This window comes from Heterocephalus glaber, unplaced genomic scaffold (assembly GCF_053883595.1).
Source record: "Heterocephalus glaber isolate CG9 unplaced genomic scaffold, H.glaber_assembly_v1.0 deba00000122, whole genome shotgun sequence".
NCBI lineage: Eukaryota > Metazoa > Chordata > Mammalia > Rodentia > Bathyergidae > Heterocephalus > Heterocephalus glaber.
In genome coordinates, this window is record NW_028258138.1 from 31,560,074 (window position 1) to 31,572,276 (window position 12,203).

At 38.3% G+C, this 12,203-nt stretch overlaps 1 protein-coding gene across 8 annotated transcripts in view; it reads right to left on the minus strand.

Moving 5' to 3' along the window:
• Positions 1–12,203, minus strand: part of Robo1 (roundabout guidance receptor 1) — a 1,092,891-nt gene that overhangs the window by 306,490 nt on the left and 774,198 nt on the right. The gene's annotated exons all lie outside the window — the stretch shown is intronic.

The following is a 12,203-nucleotide window of genomic DNA, read 5'->3' on the forward strand; positions in this document are numbered from 1 at the left end:
TTAAACCCCCTACATATTATGCATTAGTATTTTAATGACATCAAAATCTCACAGAAAAGAGATTTGTTTAAAGACATATTTTTCAAATTAATTTTAAGACCAAAGAAATAATTCATTGGAAGATATTTTGAGAAATGCCACAATGAAATATTGAAATGCTAACCATGCCAGTAACAATAGCTTTATAATCCCTCAAAAAACATTTGTCCTAAAAGGCAGATCATGTACTGATAAATGAAGCATACATATCTTTTCACAAACATTTATGTGGATTTTAAATCCTCCTGTGTATTAGAAAATGACTAACCCTGCTATCTGAAAGGTCATCCCAAGTGCAACCATATATGGGATTAGATTTTTTAGCATTTACCATCCTGAAATGAGAAGGGACACTCTTTTGGATCATAGAAATGGAAAGAATCAATCTAATACTATAATGTGACTAGTACCATAAAAGCAAGTGATAAAACAGTTACAACTCATGCAAGCACAATTCTAAGCACTTTATGCATCAAAACATGCAATCCTTCAGTGTTAGTGATCTGTCTGTTACTGTGGCAAAATACCTAAGATAATCAACTTCAAAGGGAGAATGGTTTATATGGGTTCACAATTTCCAAGGTGTCAGTTCCTGGCACAAGGGCCTGTTTTCAGACCTATGAAAAGCAACACAATACATCAGGACAGGAGTGCATAGCAGAAGCTGTTTTATCTCATGCCAGCCAGAAGCCAAATGGAGAAGAAGAGCCCAGGATTCCAATTATGTCTTCATACTTACAGTGTCCTAACTTCATTTCACTAGGCCTCACCTCCCAGTAGTGTCACACGCTGGTGACCAATCCTTTAACATATGGGCTTTGGGGGAAATTCCAGATCCAAACTATAGCACCATTCTAAACCTCTACATGTAAGCAGAATCAGTATCTTACACGGACAGTGTAATTCACTTCATCAAGGTTATACACCAGACCATACAAAAGCTTTAATGGTAATTACTTTTAAGAAAGAAAAGAAGGAAACACAAATAAAAGTTTTAAGGAATTGACTTTCTTGCCCACCAACGTTGCAGAGTATGAACACAGAGAGTGGGGAGAAAGGCAAGTATCCACAGGTTCTCAATCCACCAGCCATATTAATATCTTTCCTGTCCAATTAGATTTTAGATCATCGCTGCTTTCTTCTCAGAGGAAGGACTAAAAGGAAAATATGATAAGTCATATTTTCCAAGATTTAAGTGAGATTTAAGAAAATTACAACCTTTACGACACTACCATTTGAGAGCTAATAGAAGTCACAAACTGTAACAAGTGCTAAATCGACATGATCAAAATATTCTAAATGCCGTTTATTTCAAATGCTGGTGCCTAATGTATTTTTCTTGTGTCTAATTAACATAAAACTCATGTAAAAATAAATAAATGTGACTCAATCTAGAAAAAGTACAGTATTATGAAGTGGAGACACACAGGATGGCAATGGGAAAAACAATGAAACAGATTATCAATCCTTTTGGGGAGAGTTGTCTTTTCTCATTTTCATTTTAACTTTCTGGCTTTTATTTTAAATTTTGTCCCATCATTGATGAGATAAGATTTAAAATGTCCTCAATCAGGCATGCTAAATAACATGATCATAAACTTGTAATTCTCACGACAAGTGTAAAATGTCATATGCACTATTAAAACTTCAAATTAAACCTAATTTAAATATGAGATAACTTAAAATGTTACTAAAGCTTCAATTTCCACTTTAAAGACTAAGAGAGTAGCACAGAACACGCCGAATCAGCCCACTGCAGACAGGCAAGTCTGTGCACTCCCTACCGAGGTCCCGAGTCGCACGGAAGACACCGAATCACCCCCCTGGAGACAGGCAGCCACCTGGTTCCACACTACAAAGATGCAGAGGACACCAGGCCACCAGACCAAGGTACTGAGTCCCACTGTTGCTGGCCCAGAGGTAGGGGCTTCTAAGCTGCCATCCCACTGCTCCTGGTCCAGAGGAAGGGGCTTCCTGGTCATCATCCCTCCCGCTGCTCCCAGCCCAGAGGAAAGGGCTTTTGGGCCACCTTCTGTCCCACTGCTCCTGGCCCAGAGGTAGGGGCTTCTGAGCCACCATCGCACTGCTCCTGGGCCAGAGGAAGGGGCTTCCTGGCCACCATCCCTCCCACCGCTCCCAGCCCACAGGGAAGGGCTTTTGTGTCACCATCCCTACTGCTGTTCCCAGCCCCTGTCCCACCTCTCCCAGCTCAGAGGAGGTAAACCATGCAGGCGCTAACAGCACCCCGCCCCAGTTGAAATGAGAAAACACATAAATAAGCTCAAAACCAGACTTCCAGATCACCTACAGCAACCCCAAAGGGAAATGAGATGGAATGCTCTGATACTGACAACCTGGACACACTGAACTGGCAACAAAAGAGGATCTGGAAAAAATGAAATCAGAAATAATCTCTCAGATAACAGGAGAAATTGTGCCCCTAGTGCAAGACATGATTAATAAATCTAGAGAGGAACTCAGGAACATGATGGAATCTCAACATAAGAAACAAATGGAATCCTTAAAACAGATGCAAACAAATTTCCCGGACATGAAAAACTCCATTGAAAGTCTACACAGCAGAATGAGCCAATGTGAGGACACAATTTCAGATATAGAAGATAAGATTGCAATTAGTGACCAGGAAAAGAAAAATTGCTTCAAAATTATAAGGGAACATGAGAAATCAATCCAGCAGCTGCTAGATGATGCAAAGAAGAATAACATAAGACTGATTGGGCTCAATGAAGAAAGAGGAGAGAGTGGAGATGACATAAAAAATCTCTTCAGAGAAATAATGGCAGAAAACTTCCCAAGCAGGGGAAAAGAGCTTGACATACAGATAAGTGAGGCATATAGGACTCCAAATAGCCTTGATCAAAAAATATCTACACATAGGCATATAATTGTTAAGATTCCAGAAACACAACAGAAGAACAAAGTTCTCCAAGCAGTCAGAGAAAAGAAACAAATCACATACAAAGGAAAACCCATCAGAATCACAGTAGACTTCTCAACACAAACCATCAAGGCAAAAAGAGCTTGGAGTGATATATTCCAAGCCCTAAAAGAAAACAGCCTCCAACCCAGATTCATGTACCCTGCAAAACTATCTTTCAAAACTGATGGAGAAATAAGATGCTTTCATAACAAAGAGCACCTTAGAAACTTCGTGAATACCAAACCAGCACTCCAAAGAATTTTACACAATATCCTAGGAACAGATATTGATGATCACAACCCCAGGAAGCAAAGCAGAAAGAACCCATCTGGCATGACAAGAAATTAAATGTAAAGGGGGAGAACTCAATAAAAAGAAAAAGTCATGGCAATGACAAGTCAATATGTTTCAGTTATAACCATCAATGTTAATGGTCTCAATTCACCAATCCAAAGAAATAGACTGGCAGAATGGGTCAAGAAGCAAAATCCAACAATATGCTGCATACAAGAAACACATTTAATTCAAAAGAAAACTCATAGACTGAAAGTTAAAGGGTGGAAAGCAATACTCCATGTGACAGGAACCCGAAAAAAAGCAGGAGTAGCTATCCTCTTTGCAGATCAAGTAGATTTCAAACCAACACTGATTAAGAGAGACAAAGAAGGACACTACATCCTTGTAAAGGGAAGAATCCAAGAGGAAGAGATGACAATCATAAATATCTATGCACCAAACACTAGTGCACCCAACTATATATAACAAATACTAACAGACATGAAAAGTCATACATGCACTAATACAATTGTAGTGAGGGACCTCAACACCCCACTGTCACAAAGAGATAGATCAACTAGACTAAAAATAAGTAATGAAATACTAGGACTCAATGGAACTCTTGAACAAATGAACTTAACAGATGTTTACAAAGTCTTCCACCCCACAAAATCAGAATAAACATTCTTCTCAGCTGCACATGGGTCATTCTCCAAAATAGACCACATACTCACATATAGAACATGGTTAAGTATGTGCAAAGGAATTGAAGTTGTCCCCTGTATATTATCAGACCACAGTGCGATGAAATTAGAGATCCATAGCAAAAGAAACTCAAAAAATTTCATAAACAGGTGGAAATTGAACAACACACTTCTGAATAACCAATGGGTCACAGAGGAAATTAAAGAAGAAATCAGACAGTTCCTTCAATTAAATGACAATGACAATACAACATATCGGAATCTATGGGACACAATGAAAGCAATCTGAGGAGGGAAATTCATAACAGTGAATACGCATATTAGGAAAACACAACGAGCCCAATTAAGCAACCTGATGCTGAACCTCAAACTTCTAAAAGAAGAAGAGCAAGACAACCCCAAAGATCATACAAGGGAGGAAATTATAAAGATCAGAGGAGAAATCAATGCAGTGGAGACTAAGAGAACGATACAAAAAATCAATGAAGCCAAGAGTTGGTTCTTTGAAAGAATCAACAAAATTGACAAACCCTTAGCCAACCTTGTCAGAAAAAGGAAAGAAAAGGCCCAAATCCATGCAATTAAGAATGAAAAGGGTGAAATTACAACAGACCCAGCAGAAATCCAGAGGATCATCAATACCTACTTCCAGAAACTATTCACCAATAAGATGAACAACACAGAAGAAATGGACAGATTCCTAAGTACATATGAATTACCAAAGTTGAACAAAGAAGACCTAAAAATTCTGAACAACCCAATATCAACCAATGAAATTGAAAATGTAATTAAAAACTTAACAACTAAGAAAAGCCCGGGCCCTGATGGCTTCACTGCTGAATTCTACAAGACATTTAGAGAGGAACTGCTGCCACTACTGTTTAAACACTTCAACGAAATTGAAAGGGAAGTAATACTCCCAAATTCATTCCTGGAAGCAAGCATCACCTTGATCCCCAAAGCAGAGAAAGACCCAACTGAAAAAGAGGACTATAGGCCAATCTCACTAATGAACATAGATGCAAAAATCCTTAATAAGATAATGGCAAACAGAATGCAGAAGATCATCCAGAAGATCATACACCTTGATCAAGTGGGATTCATCCCAGGGATGCAGGGATGGTTCAATATACGAAAATCAATCAATGTAATACACTATATCAATAGAGCCAAGGACAAAAAAACATATGATTATTTCTATAGACGCAGAAAAAGCACTTGACAAAATCCATCATGCATTTATGATAAAAACCCTACAAAAAATTGGAATAGATGGTCTCTACCTCAAACCGATAGAAGCCATCTATGAAAAACCAACAGCCAATATCATACTAAATGGTCAAAAACTGAAATCCTTCACACTAAAATCAGAAACAAGACAAGGATGTCCACTATCACCATTCTTGTTCAATATAGTTCTGGAAACATTAGCCACGGCAATTAAACAAGAGAAAGAAATAAAAGGAATAAAGATAGGTAATGAAGAAGTCAAAGTGTCATTATTTGCACATGACATGATACTCTATACAGAAGACCCCAAGAACTCCACCAAAAGTATTCTAGACTTAATAACCAAATTCAGTCAAGTAGCTGGTTACAAGGTTAACACACAAAAATCAATAGCTTTCCTCTACATGAATGACAGACTCACTGAGAGAGAAATAGGGCAGATAATTCCTTTCACAATAGCATCCAAAAAACTGAAATACCTAGGAATCATCCTAATGAAAGAAATCAAAGACCTCTTCTCTGAAAACTATGGCACTCTGAAAAGAGAGATTGAAGATGATATCAGAAAATGGACAGACATCCCCGGCTCCTGGGTAGGAAGGATTAATATAGTGAAAATGGCCATACATTCAAAACTCTACATAGATTTAATCCAATTCCACTTGAGATCCCAGCAGCATACTTCATAGACCTTGAGAAAACCATCCAAAAATTCATTTGGAACAAGAAGAGACCCAGAATAGCAAAAGCAATTCTAGGTAACAGAGACATGGCAGGGGATATCACAATCCCCAACCTGCAACTACACTACAAAGCTACTGTGATAAAAACAACATGGTACTGGCAAAGAAACAGACCTGAGGACCAGTGGGACAGATTAGAAGATGCAGAAACAACGCCAGACACACTCAGCCATCTCATCTTCGACCAATGAACCAAACACCCTCACTGGAAGAAAGATAGCCTCTTTAATAAATGGTGCTGGAAAAATTGGGCTTCAACTTGCAGAAGATTAAAACTAGACCTGTATCTCTCACCATGCACTAAACTAAAATCAAAATGGATTAAAGATCTAAATATTAAAATAGAAACTCTGAATCAGTTGGAACAGAGGTTAGGTAGAACCCTTGAAGACATCGGTGTAGAAAAAGATTTTATGAACAAAACCTCAGTTGCCTGTGAACTAGCACAAACAATCAACAAGTGGGATCTCTTCTTATTAAAAGGCTTCTGCACAGCAAGAGAAACCACCAGCAGTGTGAAGAGACAACCCACAACGTGGGAAAAAATCTTCACCTGCTCTTCCTCAGACAAAGGTCTACTATCTCGAATCTATAAAGAACTTAAAAAGATCAGACCTCCCAAATTTAAAGACCCAATCTAAAAATGGGCATCTTAAATGAACAGACATTTCTCAGACAAAGAAGTAGAAACAGCAAATAAATACATGAAAAAATGTTCAACATCACTGGTCATTCAAGTGATGCACATGAAAACAACACTGAGATACCACTTCACTCCAGAAAGAATGGCTGCTATCATGAAATCAACCAATAACAAATGCTGGAGAGGCTGTGGGGAAAGAGGAACCCTATTCCACTGCTGGTGGGGGTGTAGACTGGTCCAACCACTGTAGAAATCAGTATGGAGATACCTCAAAGAACTAGGACTGGAAGTCCCATTTGACCCCGCTATTCCACTGCTGGGGATCTTCCCCAAAGAATTAAAAGAATCATACCACAGTGATATATGTGTGCCCATGTTCATAGCAGCACAGTTTGTAAGAGCTAAAACTTGAAAACAGCCCAAATGCCCATCAACTGGAGACTGGATAAAGAAAATGTGGGTTTTTTTATAAAATGGAGTACTACTCAGCCATAAAAAATGAGAAATTAGAGACATTTATAGCTAAGTGGATGCACATTGAGGCGATAACCTTAAGTGAAATAAATAGGACACACATGAATAAATACCAAATAGTTTCTCTAGTGTGAGAAACTGAAAGTGTAAATAAGGACTAAATGTATAATAGGTCATGTGAAATAGGAAGAAAAGGGGCAAAGGGGAAGGAAGTGGGAGGGCTAGAGGAAAGGATAGAAGGGAATGGGATTAATATGAGAAAATGGAAAAATAGGAACAAAATCTTTGTAAATAGGGAGGACTGGAGGGGTTGAAGGGAGGGCTGGGCAAGGGTGAAAAATAAGAACCAAGAGAGACTATGTAATGGTGCAAATTTCCAATGATGAATGTCATTATATTGTATACCTAAAATGTACCAATGATTAGAATGAATAATCAATAATGCAAAATAGGAAGCAAAGGTCCAAAGGGGTAGGGGTAGTGAGAGATGCAGGGGAAAGGAAAGAAGGGAGAGGAAAAATGATGAGAAATGGAAAAAATGGAAATAAAGTCTTTGTAAATATGGAAGGGTGGAGGGCATGAAGGGAGGGCTAGGAATGGGGAAATAGAGAACCAAGATGCATTATGTAAAGGTACAATTCCCAATGAGAAATGTAATTGTGCTGTATACCTACAATGAAGCAATAAAAGAATTTAATCCAAAAAAATACTAAGAGTCTGAGATTAGAAATAGCTTTATTATATTCAAAAATTAAATAATATCAGATATACTTTATAAAAATTAGGTCCCATTTAATAATTATCTTCAAACATAGGAACTGCCATATAAAAACTTTTTCTGTTATCACTTAGCATGTAAAATGAAAGAAAAAATTAGGCTGTAGCATAGGATTTAAGTAAATTAAAGTAATAACTTTGTTTTAACATATACTGGTGCATAAAAGTTATATTGATGAGAGTGGCTGTGTAATTCTTTTCTCTGAACTTTTTTTTCTTACAACAAATTATCTTCAGGCAATTTAAACTAAAAGTCAGAGGGATAGACTAAATGACTTCCAAATAACCCTTTCAGAGTGGTTCCCTGCTTATTTGTAGAACCTACTTTTTCTACAGTTTTTATTCCAGCAAATGTAAGGAAATAAAAGTAACTAGCATTTCACCTTTAGATAATGTTAGAAAAATACAGGCTTTCATAAATCTACTTCAAAACATCTAAGATACTTTTTAGATAGTACTTCCCATAATTAAGAGCAGTATGGATAGTAATAAAGGTTTGTATATCCTATTTTCTGCTTAAAGCTCCACTTTTAATTATCTCAGACTGATCTATAAAATTTACTAAGAAAATAATTTTTTCAAATTGTACATAGAAAACAACTCTTACTTCCTTCTCCAGACACATATATTTTCTACTCTTCTGAGCTTGATTCCTAAATTCCCCACCTATCCGCATTCCCTCATCACTACGCTTGTCCTCCCTCCCTTTCCCCTCCTTCCTCAAGCCCTGTAGTCTGTCCTTTTGGCTGCTCTGTCTTCAGCACCCTCTAGATCCTTTTGTTACCCATGCTGGCTTTCTGTGTCACACTCACGCTTTTTTCCTTTCTATCCCCTCCACTATGCCCCTAATTCGCTGTCTCGACTGACTTCTCACAAATACCACCCACTCCTTACTGCTTTAGAAGTCCAGGATAATTCACCTGCCATAGCGCTTGATTCACTTCTCTGAAAAATTCCTCACACTGTGCTCACAATCTCAAAGGACCACTTTATGATTCCAGATGGAATTTTTAGAAAATTTTGCTTAAATTTCCAAAATGCTCTCTTACAGCTGAGGCCAATGACGAATGACAATGTGTACCAGGGCTTCTCAATCTTGAATTTTCACACAAATCACCTTGGAATAGTGTTAAAATACAAGATCTGATGTATTTGGAAATTCATATCTCTATCTCTAACACGTTTTGCAATGATATCAATTCCACTGTCCGGGTACTGCCTGTAGTACACCCAGTGTTCCACACACCTGAGCTGGTCTCCACTGTGGGGCTGGATACAACATTACTGTCCAGATACATTTCTGCTATTGGTTCCTTATGTTGCTTCACTGTTGTAACATTTAGATTTCCACTGGCTTTTACACTTTATTTTAACTAAGATTCTTTTTTTTTTCAGCTATTATTCATCAATCACAAGCCACAGTTTAGGAGCATAAGATATTTAAAATAATATATGCTCCAGTTTCTCTTTTGGCTTCTCATCAAATACGCTACATTAATTATAACTCTACCTGACTATAATAGCTTTACATGTACACATACACACTGCACAGTGCATATGTGGTGTATGTAAAACACAAGAGGGCAGATAATACTGCTTTGCAAAATAATCGTTTTACATCTTTTATTTCCAATACAGAAAGAAAAAGAGAAAGTTTTGTCCCTAGCCTACGTCCATTTTGGATTTGTAAAATCTCTCAGGCAACCTCAGGAAACCCCTTCAGGGCACTGTCAACAGGGGAATTGTTTTCTTATCAGCCAGGAAGTTTAATCCTCTTCAGCTTCTATTAGCCAATCCTTAGGGTCCTAAAATCCCCAGAGGGAGGTAATACTTTGGAGTGTCAAATCTACATATCAAATCCTAAAACTATACTCACTTTGCTTTCTGTACTATTACAGTACCTAGAAGTGGGCTAAGTCCCCTGAGTAATGTTATCCAAGAAATCCAACAGAATTTCAAATAAAAGAAAAACTTCCAGAGAAATAGTATCTTATGATTACATTTTAAAAAATAATTTTTACTGATAGAGAATTAGCTCAGTGGTACAAAGACTGCCAAGCATGCATGAGGCCCTTCATTTGATCTCTAGCACCACAAATAATAATAATAAATTTCTATGGAGACATAATTAGTATTTATACATATATAACTTCATGGGGTATGGGGTAATAATTTGATACATGTACACCATGTGTAATGATCAAATCAGGGTAATAAACTCTTCCTTCCATCTGTTCAAATATTAATCATTTCTTTAAGGAATTTTTATACTCTTCTAGTTATTTCAAAATATATCACACAATATTGTAACCAGCAGTTACCTTACTGTGTTGTACAAAGCCAGAACTCCCTCTATCTGTGTTTTGGTGCTTGTAACTTCTTTTTCCCTCCTTTCTCCCCACCCCTTCAAGAGTCTAATGACAGCTATTCTACTCCATTCTTCCATTAGATTGACTTTTTAATTTTACCAAACCAATGATATCATGTGGTTCTTGTCTTTCATGTGTGGCTTATTTCACTTTATACAATGAAGTCCGGTTCTATCCATTTTGGAGCAAATGGTAAAGATTTCTATATATATATATATAGTATATTACCATATTTTCTTTATGCATTTACCAGCTGATGGACACTGTTATGGTCTTGGCCTAAACTCTCTTCCAGCTGGCCATGCTAGCACATGACTGTAATCCCAGCACCGAGGAGGCTGAGGCAAGAGGATCACCACAGAGTTCGAGGCCAACCTGGGTTATATAGAGTTCAAGGCCAGCCCGAACTACATAGCAAGACCCTGTCTCAAACAAACAAACACGGAGGTCATGGTTTGAAGACTTGATCACCAGCATGTGGAACTGTTGAGAGGTCACAGAACTGCTGGGTTAGATCATTGGGAATGAGCCCTTGAATGGGATACTGGGAGCGTGGCCCCTTACCCCTCTCCCCGCTTTCCTGATTTCTATCTTTGCTCCTCCACACACTCCCATCAGGACATTCTGCCTCACTAAAGGCTCAAAGCGCCATAGAAGTTCTGAAACTGTAAATCATGAAAGATCTTTCCTCCTTTTAAGCTGATTATTGCAGGTCCTCTGTCAGAGTGACAGAAAGCTAACATAGACACTTTGATTAATTCCATATCTTGGCTACTGTAAGTAGTGCTGCAATAAACATGAATTGGCAGGTTCTAAGTACTGTGCTTTCAGTCAAACAATCATGTGAATGGCTTAAATACAAAGAAACTGGCTGAGAAATGAGTAGATTACAGTGCTCCTTGAAGTGGCACTATGATGCTCATCGCACATGAAATAAAACAAGTGGCGTGTTACATTGCTTTATTTAAAATGTGTGAGAAATGATGCCAGGGCCATGGGGTGTCTGGATAGATTCTGCAATCAGAGGCAGGATCCTGGAGGGGGGGCCAGGTGCCATGTGAGCACAAGCAGCAGTGCAATAAACCAGTGCCATAAACACAAGACAAGGAGGGGTCAGAGTGCATTTGAGAGGAACAAACCCTAAACTGACTGTAAGGGACTGAGCCGGGGAAGAGAAAGGGCAATGCATTCTGGGAAAGGGAACAGGGATTCTTCGATTTCTCCGCCCTGTGATGGGCTGGTGCACAATGAACCACTATTAACCATTCAAATTCTAATACAAACCAATTCTCCTTACAAACTCATAGACTTGACTGTGACCTTGTCATCACTTGGAATTGCTTACCTTGCAGAATTTGAACTTCTATCTTACCCTCCCAAGTTCAGCAAAACTTCAATCCCCAAATGTAATCCACCCTTTTCTCTTCATCTCCTGTACTACCAGCAGCTTCAAACTTCACCACTTCTGCTTCAAATACTGCAAAAGCTTCCTAACTGACCTCCTCCAACTCATTCTCTACACATGTAATACACAGGTACCACATGTGTGATGTTTTAAAATGTAAATCAGGGCCAGGGATTTAGCTCAGTGGCACTGAGGCTACCTGGCATGCGCAAGGTCCAGAGTTCCATCCACAGCACACAAAAAAAATGTATATCAGATCAAGTTACCTCTATCATTACCTAGAGCCTTTCTGCGACTTTCACTCTGGCTTTGCACTGAACATAGCACAAACACCCTCAACAGGGTTAAAGGACCAGTACAGTCTCGCCCTCGCCACTTCCCTAGCCATTTTTGTCACTCATACATCATATTTACCACCATTTATTTTCTCCAATGTCTCTTTGTCACAGCCTTTTAGATGTGCTGCTCATTTAGCCTGAAATGTTTTAAATTTAACTCTTTGTGTTGCTAATATTCATGAGTAATTCAGCTCTCAGCTCTGATCTTATTCCTTCCTGGCATTTATCATAATTGAGCATAAAGAATGTATTTGTGCCATCAGT